Source organism: Peromyscus maniculatus, chromosome 1 (genome assembly GCF_049852395.1).
Source record: "Peromyscus maniculatus bairdii isolate BWxNUB_F1_BW_parent chromosome 1, HU_Pman_BW_mat_3.1, whole genome shotgun sequence".
NCBI lineage: Eukaryota > Metazoa > Chordata > Mammalia > Rodentia > Cricetidae > Peromyscus > Peromyscus maniculatus.
Window position 1 is genome coordinate 139,899,194 of NC_134852.1, and position 17,685 is coordinate 139,916,878.

Here is a 17,685-nt window from a genome sequence, read left to right on the forward strand (position 1 = left end):
GTTTCACAGCCTCCATACTTACTCCTTTTGGTTTGATGTTGGAGTGGCTGCAGGCATGCTTGGCACCTGGCTAAAAAGATAGCGAATTGGCTAATATTTGATTTTATTCATGGATGGCAGTCATTTCTGAACAGTTTAATTATTCTTTGCCTTCTGGCTATAAGCACGATTTCCAGGCATGTTCTCATATACTGTCAACTCTCTTCAAATTATGACAACCCGTGGCTGGTATCTGCCACGAGAATTATGTCAGAAGGGAACAAAAGAGTGTGGACCTTATGAATCCATGAGCTAGTTTTTGGGAAATTTTTCATTCCAAATATATTCCAGCTCAAATATACTAAAAAAGTGATAGAGTTTGCCTGAAGTCAACAACAATCCCCTAAATCTTATGGCATTACCAAGAATGAGTTGTACTGGTTAAATACATCTTTTAAGTTATCAACAAATGAGGAGTAAATGCTGATTGAATGGGAGAGAGGAGGCTCAACTGATTTCCTATTTTACTTCATCAAAAATGTTTCCAAACTGAGATCAGTGCGATGGCTCAGCAGGTAAAGGCCCTTGCTTCCAAGCTTGAAAAACTCTCCCCAGGATCCACATGGTGGAGGAAGAGAACTCCTACAAGTTGTCTTCTGACTTCCACATGTGTACAGTGGCATGCATACCCACACATAGAACAAGTAACTGTAATCAAAAGCTTATATAATCATTGTTACATGAAGAGACAAAAAAGTAGCTACAAAAGTAAGGAAAATCTTGTAGAAATCAGGCAGTTAAGAAATTTTTAACTGTTTTGCTATTTTTTTCCAGATATTTAGATTGGAGAATGTGTCACATTTTGTAAAAAATTGAAATTTGATATATTCATTTTTTTATATTTGAATTAAACTTTGCAATGATACTTTTTAACTTTTTTCCAGAAAACTTAAAAAAACAAAAACAAAAACCCAGTCTTTTTACCTCACAAAATTCTTACCTGTCTAGAATCTGTGAAGCACATGTCCCTGACACCGAGGCCGTACCATGCCAGATCTGGTCACAGCTGTGGGAGCCCCTGGAGAAAAACACACTCACTCACACCTCCAGCCGCTCTTCATCTGAGGCTAAGTCACAGAGCATCTTCCCTGAAGATGTCCTGCGGAGTTGGCTGTATATGTGCTCCCCATTTTCCCTGTCTGTCTTTTCAACCCCATCAGAAGATCATTTTTTCACTTCTTTTAACTTCATTTACCATCTCCAGAAATTATGGGGTTACTAAGAGGGAATCTGGTCTTCCTGGAGGACATGGCCCCACGTTGTATAGATTTTCTCTGCTGGACCTTGGTGCCTCTTATGTTTTAAAAAAAGGGCCTGGGAAATCCCTGCCTTCTCCATTTCCCCAGGTCCAAGCTCATTTTGAGTCCTTCAGATTGTACTGGTCCCAGTAATTTTATCTGGGAAGCAGGACAAGGCAGAGGAGGAGTCAGGCATAGATGCCAGGTTTGCATTCCCATAATTCCAAGTTTCATTTTATTTGTATATTCACTCGTTATTCATGTTTACTATTCTCTCTCATTTCCTGATTTAGAACTATTCTTAGATGATGTCTTAGGGTTTCTATTTCTGTGAAGAAACACCATGACCACAGCAACTCTTATAAAGGAAAACATTAAATTGGGGCTGGCTTACAGTTCAGAGGTTTAGCCCATTATCACTATGGCAGGAAGCAGACAGACATGGTGCTGGAGAAGGAGCTGAGAGTTCTACATCAGGAACTGCATGCAGCAGGAAGAGAGAGAGACACTGGGCCTGGCTTCAGCATCTGAACCCTCAAAACCACCCCACCCCACCCCTGTAACACACTTCCTCCAACAAGGCCACATTTCCTAGTGGTGCCAGTTCCTATGAGCCTATGGGGGGCATTTTCATTCACACCACCACAGATAAGAAGAGGCTGTGCTGGGTTTCATTTCTTACTGTTGTCTTGATTTTCTTTTCTTCAACGTAAATATCTCACTGTTTGCTTTCTTTGATGTCCTAGTGTGAAGGAAAGTCATACACTGTTAGTACGTCCACAAGAATAGTCAAACAATGCACCTTGCTGTGGATATCGCTCTGTATAAATAAAATGCTGATTGGCCATTAGCTAGGCAGGAAGTATAGGCAGGACAAGCAGAGAGGAGAATTCTGGGAAGTGGAAGGCTGAGAGAGAGAGATGCTGCCAGCTGCCGCCATGAGAAGATGTTAAGATACCGGTAAGCCATGAGCCATGTGGCAACTTATAGATGAATAGAAATGGGTTGTTTTAAGATATAAGAACAGTTAGCAAGAAGCCTGCCATGGCCATACAGTTTGTAATCAATATAAGTCTCCGTGTGTTTACTTGTTTGGGTCTGAGTAGCTGTGGGACTGGTGGGTGAGAGAGATGTGTCCTGACTGTGGGCCAGGCAGGACAACTCTAGCTACAGCACCTACACCTTCTGACTCAGTTAAATGTAAAAGTGAGACATTAAGGATGCTTCTAGTTACTCTGTTCTTTCTGTCATAGGATCACTGGGTTCTGGTGGCACCATATGGACCTTCCTGTTATTGAATGTATTTTTACAGTGGTGTTTACACATCTGTATTTGGGATGATTATAGGTCTGGGTATTGGTTCATGTGTTTGTTTGTGTTGGGTGGGTGTTTTGTACCTTTATTATCTATTTTATTTATCGTCTTCTGGCCTGAATGGCCAAGGGTTCTGGTGATGGACAGGTTTTCAGGTCCAGTAGGGTGTCTCAGCTGAGGTTTGTAGAGGTTTGGATGCTCAGATCAAGAGCATCCTCCTGTTCTTTTGACGTCCTGGTGTGGGCTGTACCTATGCCTATGGAGTCTGCTGGAGTTGTGGGGAAGGGTTGGCCAAGGGGAGGATGAGGAGGTGGGTGGGTTGCACAGCAGAATAGGTGGCAATGGTGGTGGTGCAGGCTGCAGGCAGGACTCTCACCTGCTGGCCGGCTGGTGGGGACTGCCAGCGAGACATGCTTTTTCTTTATTTTTCCTCTGAGTCCATTAGTGACTTTTTACTGAAGTTTTGGACCTGGTGAATTTTGACAGGGCCTGGGCATCTGAGTATTTTTAAGAGAGCCAAATAGTTCTCTATAGAATCTGTTAGACTAGAACAAGTCAAGGCACCGGAAGTTAGCTTCTCTACTATCACATTGCAGTAAATTGTGCCTTCTGCTTTTCCTGTGTTTCTTTCACTCAGGAGCTCCTTGCACACAGATGAATGTTCTGCTTGCCCTGCACATTCCCTACTGCATCTACCCAGTGGTCTAGAGAATGGAAGCATTCCACAAAGAGCTGTTGAACTGAGATGGGAGGAAAACTAAAATTATGGATATTCTGCACGTGGTGGTATCACCCATTGGCTTGTCAAAGACTGTGGTCTTCCAAGCTCCGGGAAGCCTGCTTTTGGTTGTCTGGAATACACTAGCTGGTTGTGTTCTCTGGCCAGCTCTCCCTGGCCTTACAGCATGAAATACATCACTGGGGAGTAGAGACTCATGGAGTCCTAGACAGAATCATCAGAGACAGCAACCTTCCATGAAGGAAACATTTGAGTTCTGTGAAAGGTTAGAAGCTATAAAACAAGATGAACCAAAATAGTCTCTCCCCTCTTTGGAGTCTTCTGAATCACCTCTTTCTAGTCCACATAAGACAGAGCCAACCGCCCCATGACGAAAGTGTCTGGTGAGCACAGCTCCTGCCGAGAAATGGATGCCAAGGACTGGGCATATATGGAGGCAAAGCCAACTTTGTTTTTTGTTGTTGTTTTGTGGAGTTGTTTTTGTTTTTGTTTGGTCTTTCAAGATGGGGTTTTTCTGTGTGTAGTTCTGGTTGTCTTGGAACTTGCACTGCAGACCAGGCTGGCCTTGAACCCACAGAGATCTGCCTGCCTCTGCCTCTGGAGTGCTGGGATTAAAGGCGTGTGCCACCACTGCCTGGCCAAAGCTGACTTTGTGGACTAGTAAAGGCAGATTTTCCTGTGTGTTATAGAGAAGATGTTTTCAGGAAAATAAGCCAAGATACATCAGTTCAAAAGCTGGCACTCTAGTATACTGTATTCTCAAGCCTCTGTGTGAAGCAGATTGTAACCAGAAAAAGAAATGTAATTTCACATCAGGATTCCTGATTTCAAACTCACAAGACATTTATTATGAGTTATTAAGTTTACCTGTCTTTTAATGAAAGTGAGAAACTATTTTTGGGTTTTTTGTTTGTTTTTTGAGATAGAATCACATGATGTTTTCCCAGCTGGTCCTGAACTTATAGAGATATGTCTACCTCTGCCTCCTCCCAAGTACTGGGATAAAAGGTGTGTATCACCGTGCCCTGCATAAAAAACAGGGTTCTTGGAAAGTCACTAAGACTGTCAACATTGGCTTGACAGGAGAAGTGCTTGGCTGAGCAGGGGCCAGTTTATGTATTCATTTTTTCAGCCAATAGTTATTGTCTATCTGCTATGTGCTGGACACTATATGAGATGCTGCCAGTCTAGGAGAATGTATGAACATGAGTGTATATCTCTGACCCCCACAAAGAACTTATGTCTTTTGCAAAAAATTCATACACTGGACAGAAATCATCAGTAGAATAAATAGCTCTGCTGAGATACTTGACATGCATCAATTGTACACATTTAAAGTGTTCAATTTGATAAAAATTGACATATGTGTGTCATGGTGGCACTGTCACCACAGTGGAGTAGAAACATACTTACCACCTCCAAAGAATTCATTTGGTCCCTTTTTAATTCTTCCTGGCTACTCCTATCCACTTCCTCACAAACAACCATATTACCGAATTCTTTCATCACAAATCAGTTTGCAGGTTTTAGCTTTTTTATAAATAGTGCCAGACACTGTGTACTCTTGGCTCCTTTCATCCAGGATAGTTGTTTTGAGTCTCACTCATGTGGATGAGTATATCAATAATTCATTTCTTCATATTACTTAGGATTATGTTGTATGTATACATTGAAATTTGTTTATTCTTTCACTTTTGATGGGCATTTGGGTTGTTTTCCAGTGTTCAGCCATTCTAAGTACAGCTGCTATGATTATTCATGTGGAAGTCTTTGTCTAGCTACAGAAGTTCAGGAAAAGAACAGCTTTATTTACATGATATTATTATATGTAACTTTTAAAGCACAAAGTAGGCATACTGTTTTGCACCTCAAAAGTAATGCATGGAACTTCCATTCCTTCTGTATCCTTGCCAACACTTAATACAACCATTCAGTCTACTTCAGCCATTTGCATTGAGATTTAAATCTGCATTTCGCTGCTGACTATGTGAACATAATAATTATTCAACAGTGATTGTAAAAGCTTTGATGGAGATGGATATAACTTCGTATACGTGAGGACTGCCTCTCCGCTACTTGACTGCCCTTACCACAGTTTCCAAAGCCCACACTTTTCTTGCAGAGGATCTGGCCTTCAAATGCATTTGCCAGTCAGCTGGGAGCAATTTCATGTTTTGTGCTTCCATTTTTAAAACTATGGGCTAGTGCTCTTCGCTTGGAGATGGATATGCCGAAATCTTTCTCTGAACGGGGCTGTTTTCAGCTCAGTGAACTTATGGAAGTTGAATCACTGGCTAAGCTCCCGTGTCTCCAGTTTTCCCCCTCACATTCCACTTGTGCTGGCTTTCGCTGAAGAATGCATTTCCTCAGCAAGTGGGACGTGAGGTTCTCAGAGCTATCCTGGAATTTCAGCCGACACAGGACCAAGTACAGCCAGGCCTTTGTCTGACACTACTGATTGCACAGCAGGCTCATTGGTCCATTGACGGTGTTGACTGTGTGTGTGTGTGTGTGTGTGTGTGTGTGTGTGTGTGTGTGTGTGTGTGTGTGTGTGATACAAGCTGAGTCACTCAAGGAAAGAGAAGGGGCAAGAGCTGGCTTACCCTGCCACCTGCCTTCAGGCCATAACTCCTGCCTCATAATAAGGTCTGGCCCCACAGGAAGGCCCTGGCTTTGGCTATTTATAAGAGGGACAAGGACACCTGGGGCTGGCTCTGGGAGACAGGAGCCACCATACTTAGGTTTCGGATCTTCCCTGCCTCTCCGTGTGAGATTGTGTAGCTCCCTATCAGAAAGGTGGGCGAGGCAAGGGTGCTAGCAGAAGTGTGTTTCTTCACTGTTTTTTTCTTTGGTAAGTTTGTATACAAATACGATGTATTTAGGTCATATCAACCCCCACTCCCTCCCTGAACCCCTCTCAGCCCATCCCCCATCTCTCTCCCAACTTTATGTCACCCTCCTCCTTCTCTTCCTCCTTTTAACTCTCCATTTATTTTCGCAGCTTCTGTTTATTCTCTACAGTTTGTTATTCCTTGGTCAAAATGAAATGTTTACTTCTCATTTCTGCAAATATTCAAAATCATAATATATTTATAGACCAAGAAGAATTTTAAAAAGAGAGAAAATAAAAACAATGTAACTGAATGTCCTTTGGAGATGTCTTCAGGAAAAGTGAGGACACTACCCGTTTCTAGAAACCATTTCGAGATAACTTGTGAAAATAAGGAGGGGTGGACAGCAGCAAGGAGTCTAGGCAATCTCCATAGAACATCCATCCATCACCTCTCCTTGGTTCTAAGCATTTGAGCCTTGGCATGGCATTTCTTGGTGTTTTCTGTACCTCCAGCCAAGGTATCTTCTCTCTTGTCCCCTAGAATGCCAAAGATGGGATAGAATACATCTAGCTTAGTGTCCATGATTACCAATTTAAAGTCACAGCCTATTTTTCACTTCTAAGAACATTCCATCACAAGTATCCATTGTTAAATCTTTACATCTAAATTAATTTGCTCATTGGTTGTGAAGAAGCTTGCAAAATTGCTTGAGATAATATGGCACAAACCAGGTTCTGAGAAAGGGGTCATGTTGGCATAGTTTAGGCTTGAGGTCTACCTCTAGTTCATTGTGTGGTGGGGGAGGAACTGGGAGGCGACACACACAGGACAACCGGGATCCCTTTTATATGTCCTTAAAGAACAGAAGGAAAAGATAGTTTACACATAGAGAAACCCTTCCTTGTCTATATCGGAAAATCAGCTTTTTATACACAAGACAACCCCTTCCCCAAATGACCCCCCACTTCTTCATTTTCAGTATTTTGGATACTTTCTAAACAACACAAGTTTAGCCATAGAGTGGCATCCAGCCTTAGTCTAAGGTGGCAATTTGTATGAGTGGCACCATCCTGGTTGTAAATGTTTGCTGGGTGGCAGGCCCAGCGCTTGGGATTCTGAGCATCATCTTCTTCAGTTTGTAAGCAACTCTGAAAGTTGGAGACAAAATTGTGCTGTGTCTTAGTGTTTCTATTGCTGGGAAGAGACACCATGACCACAGCAACTCTTACAAAGGAAAACATTTAATTGAGGTAGCAACTTACAGTTCAGAGGTTCAGTCCACTACCATGATGGTGGGGAGCGTGGCAGTGTGCAGGCAGGCATGGTGCTGGAGACGTAGCCAAGAGTTCTACATCTCGGAGGCAACAGGAAGTGGTCTGAGTCACTGGGTGTGGCTGGAGCATAAATGAGACCTCAAAGCCCACCTCCACAGTGATGCACTTCCTCCAACAAGGTCACACCTACTTAGACAAAGCCACACCTGCTAATGGTGCCACTCCCTTTGGGGGCCATTTTCTTTCAAAGGACCACAAGCTGCTTGCTCAAGGTGTTACAACTGAAAGAGGCAGAAGGAAAGTCAACTCCAAATCCATTCATTGTGCTGTGACACGGCTCATCGTTTTCTGATGATCCCTTTAAATATCTGTTACATCCTAATAAGCAATTTCCCTTCTCTGTCTGGCTATGACAGTGTTTGTTACAGTGCAGGGGTCTTGAGCCTGTTCATTTCCTCTGCCAGTTAAAGAATTAAAAGGCAGGGGAAATCTTGAGCACAACAGGCAGCAGCAGAGAAATCCTGAACACTGCCAACAGGAGCAGACAGAATTAGCAGTTGAAGGAAGGCATTTATGAGGGGTGAGGACACACTCATGCAGCAGGCACACGGAGAAAAAGACCATCCGCAAAGCAGAGGGAAGATGTGGGAAGCCAAAAAATCCATTTTGTTCTTGAGGGATTTTTTTTTAAGTCTCTGAAGAATTTTCATCCCCTAATTTAGGGTTGTTCAGTTTGAAGAGAGACAGGGTGGTTGATTGACCTGCAACTGTGTCCTGATTAGGCCTGGAACTTGTTGAGCTAGTCTACCAGCAGGGGGGCTAATGGATGAACTAACTGCCTACAAGGCCTTTGGTTGAAGCTGCCAGGCCTTTATCTCAAGTGAAGGGGGAGAGAAAGGAGCTGGCCATCTTGGACGTTCACTACCTTTATTACCTATCCATGGCCCCTCTCCCTGCCTGTCTGTCCGCCAGGGAGTCTGACTCTCAGTCCTCCAAAAGCCATCACACAAGATAACTTTGGGCATAGTAAACTCTCTGTTCTTACTCCTTTGCCTTGAGCAATATTTGCTACTTGAAAGATGTTTTAAATCATAGGGTACTTCTTTCCTAAGGGCCCGTGGAAACAGAAAGAATATGCTGTGGATTATGCTGTCCATCACCCTGTAAATATACTATGTAGACAAATAGCTAAATGGTCTTCTTAAATAAAAAACCCAGAGCCAGATATTGGGGTGAAAACCTAAGAGAACAGAGGAATAGGAAAAGCCACAGCTAACCTCACTTCACTGACACCTCAGCTTCCAAAGACACCTACTTCCTGTTTACCCACACCTATATATCTTTCTGTTCTGCTATCTCATTTGCTCTCTCTGTCCAGCTACATCACTTCCTCTTCCTGCCCAGCTCTGTCACTTCCTGTCTTTCTGTATAGACCTCCAGACCTCCATGGTTAACTAGTGTTGGAATTTAAGGCGTGTGCCACCACGCCTGGCTCTGTTCCCAGTGTGGCCTTAAACTCACATAGATCCAGACAGATCCCTGCCTCCCGAGTGATAAGATTAAAGGCATGTGCCCCCATTGCCTGACCTCTATGTTTACTATAGTGGCTAGCTTTCCTCTGATCTCCAGGCAAGCTTTATTTATTAGAACATAAATAAAATGAGCACAAATAAAATATCACCACAATACTATCTCAATGCTCAATTCAAACCCCATTTCCAGCTCTTTCTAGTCATTCTTGGTCTAGAGCCAACCTGGAGTATTTGATTATAGTTTTTGTGTTATCATCTTTGCAAGAGAAATCAATCACCAAAGCTTCCACTTTTATGTTAGTATGCGCCATAAATGATTCACTTAATTATTTGCCATCATCTTTAAGGGTGGAGCTTTCAAAATGTTAGTGCCATTTTAGGAGCCCATCTTGGTGTTTGATCTGATGTGGTTTGTTCCCTCTCAGAAGAGAGCCTGCAATTATCTGGGATGAGTACTATCCCCCTTCATTCAGATTATGAGGAATATTCATGAGTAGGCTATCAATATCCAAGTGGGATACATTTAATTTTGCTCCTAGGGAAAGCTGTGTAGGGTCAAGCATGCACTTCAGATCATGTCTGCGTTTTGCTAAGATGATGCTTACCTCCCCTAGTGAGAAAGACTCACAAAAATTAACTGCTCCCAATTCATTTCTTTAGGGCTGATGTTCAGCTCTTTTCAAGTCCTAAAACATTCAGAGGATGTTTGTCCTGAAGGACTTCTCAAAGATTTATGATACTACTAACTAATGTCCTCCTTCCTCTCTCCCAAATGTAGGAGGAGTAAGTGAATATTTTCTCTGCAGAGGCACTTAGAATGGGTAATTGCTTTCATGCCAGGCATTTCTGTGAAATTGGATAATAAACAGGGTCTTAAATTCTTTGTTTCCCTTGAGTTGCGTGAGCTTAAGAGAATTTCTATGGAGAATTTTATTTCTTAGGCTGCAACTTTAATAACATTATTTAGACTCTTGCTTCTTTCCCCTTCCTGGTCCCCAGCTGGGCACATTTGGGTGTGGAATGTACTTTTCTCTGGCTATGACTGGGAGGAAGTTTCTTAAAGTATTCATTTTCTTCTGAAATATGAAATTCAATCAAGTCTCTCCTGTGAAAATAATGGGCATTTATTGATGGGCTCCAAACTCTGCAGACTTTCCAGCAAAGGGCCAGATGGTAACTTTTTAAGGCCTTTCAAACTATATGGCTTCTGTGCAGTACGAAAACAGCCACAGATAACACCAGGTAAGGATGGCTATGGTCCAATAAAACTTTATTAATATGTGTTGACACTTGAATTTTCTGTACAAGTATTATATTACTGCTTTGATTCCTCCACCCCTCTAACTGCTTAAAAATGCAATCACCATTCTTATGGTGCTTATGAGAATCAGACAACAGGCCAGATTCAATCCACACATCAGAGTTTGTTGACTCATGTACTAATTCAGTGAATCAAGAAATATTTTGAGCAAACTATTTGGTATAGTGAGAAAAACAGTTATACACCCACACTTGTTTTGCTTTTAGAAGGGAAATTTTATAAACTGATGGTGTGAGTGCTCCATGGTATGGTTAAGGGGAAGGTTTTAATGCAGATTTGAGAGAACAGCCAGAGGCATCTGGTGTCTAGAACAGAGAGAAAAAGAAATAGACTGAACATGGCTAGCAGATTGGACCTGGCCACCAGAGAAGATGGAGCAGAGCAGAGAGATAAAGATGATAGATAGATAGATAGATAGATAGATAGATAGATAGATAGATAGATAGATAGATGATAATAGATAGATAGATAGATAGATAGATAGATAGATAGATAGATAGGACATATCAAAAATAGCAGGTTATAAGGAGAATGAGTAGAATGAGTAGCTGTGGGAGGGAAGCCAATGAGCTGGATGGAGTTTGGGGTAGGGGAGGAGGTGAGAAGGGCTAGGATGCTAGCTGGGACTTTAAGAAGTACTTGTGATACTGAAGGACCCTGGAGGCCAGCATGTGCTCTGGTACCTGTGGAGGTACTACAGATAGCTATTTGTCCCTTCTCCCAGAGAAACCAGCTTCATAAGTTCCTGAGTAATGCTGGCTTTTCTATAACAGCCAGAAATTCTCTTATAGTCTAGGTTGAGCCTATTTCTGGGTATTTGGACTGCTTTTTGGAGTTTTAGGAACTGGAGTTTTGTTTGGACCTAATGGAAATCACTTGGGAAAAACTGAAAATGAGATATTCAAGTGTAGGTGAATAGATCACTTGTATTTAGCTATGTCTCAGGCAATGCTTCTGAAGAGGTGGAGCATAAACAGTTCTCCACAGTCTTCTCTGGCTGTCACCAGCAACTTGGAAGTGGGTGGCTTGAGGTGTCTGAGGCTCCAAGCAGCAGAAACAGTAGTTATTTCTTAGTCTGTGAAATCCAGGGATTTTGCAGCTCATTTCTATAAAACAGCGCAAGCTACCTAAAAGCAGACATTATATTTGATCTGTATTCCTCTACACAGACCAACCCAATGGAATAAGTAAGTCTCATGAATAAGAGATTTTGTTAGAACTGCATCTTCCAGTATGGTAGCCATCAGTCTATGTCTACTTACATTTAGATTTAAGTTCATTATATATAACGTAGAAACCGCTCTTCTTTTCTTCTTTTGCTCTGAAGTACTCCCTGGACAGCAAGAGGCAGGTTTCCATGAACATAATGTTTCCTTGGATGGAATCTCTTTAGAATGTGGTCATTTTCTTTTTCCCTCTACTATTGCAGTCAACCAAATCCATCTGGGTGGTGTGATGTCTAGAATCTCACTATCCCTCGACTGGGGAAAGATGGGTCAAAGTCAGAGTGGTGGCCATGGTCCTGGGGGTGGCAAGAAGGATGACAAGGACAAGAAAAAGAAATTGAACCTCCTGTCCCAACCAGAGTGGGGAAAAAGAAGAAAACCAAGGAGCCAGATGCTGCCAGCAAACTGCTGGTAATGCCTCACCCTCAGTGCCACCTAAAATCACTAAAGTTGAGAGAATAAAAGACTACCTTCTCACGGAGGAAGAATTCATTAAAGATCAGGAGCAGACAAAACCATTGGAAGAAAAACAACAGGAGGAAAGATGGAAAGTGGATGATCTCAGGGGAACCCCCATGTCTAGGAACCTTGGAAGAGATCATTGATGATAATCACACCATTGTGTCCATCTATGGGCTCAGAACACTATGTCAGCATCCTATCATTTGTGGACAAGGATCTGCTGGAGCCAGGCTATTCAATCCTGCTCAACCACAAGGTGCATGCCGTGGTAGGGGTGCTAACAGATGACACAGATCCCCTGGTCACAGTGATGAAGGTGGAAAAGGCCCCCCAGGAGACCTATGCAGATATTCGGGGACTGAACAACCAAATCCAGGAAATTAAGGAATCTGTGGAGCTTCCTCTTACCTATCCTGAGTATTATGAAGAGATGGGGATAAAGCCCTCTAAGGGGGTCATTCTCTATGGTCCACCAGGTACAGGTAAAACATTATTGACCAAAGCAGTAGTGAACCAAACTTTAGCCACTTTCTTGAGAGTGGTTGGCTCAGAGCTTATTCAGAAGTACCTGGGTGACAGGCCCAAACTTGTTTGGGAGCTGTTCTGAGCTGAAGAATATGCACCGTCCATTGTGTTTATTGATGAAATTGATGCCATGGGGACCAAAAGATGTGATTCAAACTCTGTAGGTGAGAGAGAAATTCAGTGAACAATGTTGGAACTGTTGAACCAGTTGGATGGATTTGATTCGAGGGGAGATGTAAAAGTTATCATGGCCACAAACTGAATAGAGACTTTGGATCCAGCACTTACCAGACCAGACAACATTGACAGAAAGATGGAGTTCCCTCTGCCTGATGAAAAGACCAAGAAGTGGGTCTTCCAGATTCACACATGCAGGATGACACTGGCTGATGATGTAACCTTGGATGACTTGATCATGGCAAAGGATGACCTCTCTGGGGCTGACATCAAGGCAATCTGTACAGAAGCTGGCTTGATGGCCCTGCGGGAACAGAGAATGAAAGTTATAAATGAAGACTTCAAAAAAATCTAAAGAGAATGTTCTTTATAAAAACAAGAAGGCACTCCTGAGGGGCTCTATCTCAAGTGACCCACAGTTGCCTTCAGGGAAGTTAATGAATTACCTCACCTGGGAAGACGGGAAGCTGCCCCAAGGAGTCCATTTTTCCAGTGAGTTTTGCTAGTAGAGAGCCTATCTTGAAGGATGCTGTGCAAGGTGCCCATCCGGCATCTCCATCTGCTGGTCATTGTGTTGTGCTGCTCTCTGATCCCCATAAAGGATTGTCTGGTTTGCTTTAAAAAAATCTCACTATCCCTCAGAACCAGTGACACAGAAGCTTGGAATATGAGAAAGAAGGTGCTGGAATTCCATTTGGGCAGCAACCTCGTAGGACAGTCACTGGCCATAAAAAGCACTATGTGAAAAGAGTTCCCCACAAGGTCCATCCTAAAAGGGGTGAGGGAGAGTGGGCAACCTGCATCAGCCACAACACCCATCCATGTGGAAAGAAGTAGGAGATCATGGCGTGGAAACTCCACCTACCCAGAAGATGGCAGCTTGGAAACAAATTGTGTAGATTTTGAACAGTGGATAACACTGGGGGACAGGAGTGGAAGAGGCTGTCAGCAACTCCTGAGAAGGGATGGAGCAGTCCTGGGAGCTGAGAGAGACGAAAGCCAGGCTGTCATTCCAGGACAGGCACTCAGAGCAACAGCAGGGAGGGAGAGGTGAGGTAGACAGGAAGTGCATGGGCAAGAACAGTGTAGGTGGATTTTCCGGTCCCTCCTGCCAGCTCCCAGGTCATGACACGGAGACTTCTTACTCATTATAAAAATTCGGCCGATAGCTTGGGCTTGTCTTTAAGCTAGCTCGTATAACTTAAATGAACTCATTTCTACTCATCTACTTTTGGTCTTGTGGCCTTACTACGTCCACTCTGTACTGCCCATGCTGCTTCCTCTCCGTCTGGTTGGTGACTCTCCTCTTCTTCCCAGAGTTTTCTCTGTCTGGCTCTCCTGCCGATACCTCCCGCCTAGCTAATGGCCATTTAGCTTTTGGTTAAACCAGTCAGAAGGCGCCTTGGCACGGACGCATCTTCACAGTGCACCGAAGATGAGAAAGAACTCAGAAAGTGAGGGGCGACGCCGGGCAGTGGGAGGGCAAGCAGAACAGGAGCTGCTGCTTTGCAAGATCATAACCGAAAGAGGGAACCCCACGTGAGGCGTGGTGTTCCATGCCTTGCCTCCCACAGAAGGAGCCAGATAAAGCTAGTTCATGGAAAAGTGAGTGATGATGCCAGGTGAAGTTCACTCAGAATTAGGAGGGGAAACTATGAAAATGTGGATGGGAAAAAGAATTTCCGTAGAGACAATGATAGCCTATCAGAAGCAAAAGGTATTTGGAAAATGAACCAAGACATAAAGGTACACATCAGTCAGCATTAGAAAACTCATAGTGGAGACACCGGACTTAGGGAAGAATTAGTAAACAATAAACTATTTTAAATCAGAGGGAAAACACAATACTAGGTGACTTTAAAAATAAAAAAAGAGACTGGGCGGTGGTGGTGCACGCCTTTAATCCCAGCACTTGGGAGGCAGAGCCAGGCAGATCTCTCTAAGTTCGAGGCCAGCCTGGGCTACCAAGTGAGTTCCAGGAAAGGTGCAAAGCTACACAAAGAAACCCTGTCTCAATAAACAAACAAACAAACAAATAAATAAATAGAAAAAGGAAATTAAGAAATAAAAATGAAAAGAAAGAGGGGAGTGAAAAACAATGATTTGCCCACTTGTGGTCTTAAAACGCCATTTCCTCCCAAAAGAAATTAGAACTGATCCCAGCTCAGAAACAGCTAAAAGGAGGCAATAAGCCTGGAATCCCATGTCACACCAGACGGCACCAAATTATCAGGGAGCACTGGGTTGTGCCGGGAAGATTCCTCAGCCTGCTTCCCTAGCCTCTCCTTCGCAGAGAGAGCACGCTTCTGTGCTTCATGAGGATAATAGTTACAGTAATAGTAGTTTTAAAAAATGGTCGCCGGGCGGTGGTGGCACACGCCTTTAATCCCAGCACTCGGGAGGCAGAGCCAACCGGATCTCTGTGAGTTCGAGGCCAGCCTGGGCTACCAAGTGAGTCCCAGGAAAAGCGCAAAGCTACACAGAGAAACCCTGTCTCGAAAAACCAAAAAAAAAAAAAAAAAAAAATGGTCAACTTTATGAGCTTTGATTATCTTGTGAACTGATAATAAAGGGAATTGTATCGTTGAGTAACTAAAATAGGAGGCATCTGTATAAAAGCATGTGAGTTAAAAAAAAAAAAAAAAAAGAACAGAATTACCGAATCACCATTCTGAAGTTTCAACTCATCCAGGCATCGTGGATCAACAGCAGTTAAAACAGAAAGAGACAAGAGACAATCAGGCTTAGTCTGCCTCCCAATAAAAGAAAACACTACTCTCTAGTCTTGCTCATTGGATCAAATTGATAGAGGTCAAGACTAGATCCAGCCTCATTTTGTAGGAAACATGTGTGTGTGTGTGTGTGTGAGAGAGAGAGAGAGAGAGAGAGACAGAGACAGAGAGACAGAGACAGAGAGACAGAGACAGAGAGACAGAGACAGAGAGACAGAGACAGAGAGAGAGAGAGAGCACCATTCTGAATTTACACACAATGAGAATGAGTATGGAACCAACAATACCCAAGGATTAGAAGCTTCCAGTGTTTCAATATACAAATGTAAGAGGAGGAGTTCCAGGTATTAAGAGGGGCTTTTGAAATGTATCAAGTATTTTAAACTTGGCAAGATGAAGCTGGCATTTATAGGAACCCAGTGGCTGTGAAACTCCGGAAGGAAGCCGCTCTAACGAGGGAGGGGCCGGCTGGACTCTCCGTGTCCTAGCACCTCAGTGATGTCACCTGGCTGCCTTTCTGCTGAGGGGGGTTAAAATGAGCTCACATGCCTCACTGCACTTGTAGCAGTGAGTAACATGGGCTGCATTTTGCTTCTATAATTTTGCCTTTTTCCTGCCTAGGCTAACCTCCCCGCCTTACCTTAAGAGATTGTTACAAAGTAACCATTTTAACCTCGTGCTTCTGTAAACGGCTGCAGGTGGGTCTCGGTTCTAACCCCTCACCCCCCAGTAACAGAAAAGATCAAAACAGTGCTTTACAGTCTATACATGTTGTATATAACTGCAGAGGGGGCGCTCAGTGTCTCTCCAAAGCAGTAGGTGCTGGGTCTGCTGGGTGGGCCCGCCAGCATAATAAAGATGGGTTCTCCAACTCTCCCGGTATATGCTTGGCATCTGGGAGCTGTGATCTCTGCAGCAATTACAGAATTCTTGTAGTAATTCATGGAGCTGTACCTTTGTTTCGAATGATTAATGCTTTAGAAAAGTATGGGTAAAGCTTAGTCCCAAGAGGCAAGATTAACTGATGTGAGGCAGAACTTTCTGCTTGCGTATTCCACTTAGATCACAGTTTGAGAGAGAACCCTGGGGTTACTGTGTCCCCAAGATTCACAGGAGAGTCTAACACAGTCGCGGTTACGAATTTGTTCTCCAGGGTCAGGCCACCAGTTTCAGGATGTTCTGAGACAATTACACAGTATGTGTTGCCCTCACTTGAGAACATGCTAGAAAGGCAGATTCCCGACCCCACTTTACCAGCTGACTCAGAAACTTAAAAGTCATCGGTCTTTTAATAAGCTTCACCTGTGCCCGGAAGACCATTGCGCTATATCTAATGGAGCCTTCTTTCCCTTGTTACAGGTCCCAACCTGGACCAGGGGTCACAGAATGAAGGCCTTGCAAGAGCTAGGAGGGGCTTGCCATATCTTGATTGCATTCATCTGCACGGAGGAGCCCTGGCCTGACTTCCTGGGATAGTAAGTACCACTGGAATGCAAAAACAAAAAAACAAAACAAAACAAAACAAAACAACAACAAAAAAAAACACAACAACAAAACACATTTGGGCTGTTTTGCACACCATGGCACTGTGTTCGAGCCCTCCACAGATACTGTGTGGAGATGATGATGATGACTTCAGAGCAGTCATAGCTTCGACTTGAAGCCGCTTCCATTACGAACCTTAATGAATCTTAATGGCCACACTGCTGAAATGCACATGTAGCTTTAATGTGCAAAAATCAGCTGTTTTGAACACTCAATTACAGCAACAGGAAAAACCATGAATTTGTGCTCCTTTGAGTCCTGGGAACACAGCCAGGGTGGAAACAGTGGAGCGATACCCCTTCAAGCTCAGGGACTCGGCCAAGAAAGCCATCATTTTGTTTGTAAATGCTGAGGTAGGTTTTCTGGGCAGTGTGTTATGTGGAAAAGACAGAAAGCGGCTGTTTCTTTCTGAAAGCACCTGTTGGAAGATGTGGCTCTAAAACTGGGAAGCTTTGTTCCACTTGGTTATTTGCAGGGTAGGGGTGGGGCACGTATTTTAAACGTGATGTCAGTAGAAGAATATAACTGTTCCCTCTGGGTTGGCTCTGGCCGTCTGTATCGATTCAGTATCAAGGATTGTATGCGCTCTGCTGACTACCACACACCAGGAAGGCACATGCTTTGTGCTGCTTCTCCAGGTTGCAGGGAGATTTGCTTTCCTCCATCACATAAGAGAGAGCTCTCCTGGGTTGCATTTCTGCCCCAACCAGAGGAAGATTCGGGGTGT

The 17,685-nt window shown here is 43.5% G+C and overlaps 1 pseudogene; it reads left to right on the plus strand.

Annotated features, from left to right (window-relative positions):
- Window positions 1-11,775: 11,775 nt before the first annotated feature.
- LOC102927206 (26S proteasome regulatory subunit 4 pseudogene) lies at window positions 11,776-13,093 on the plus strand (annotated as a pseudogene).
- Window positions 13,094-17,685: the final 4,592 nt, after the last annotated feature.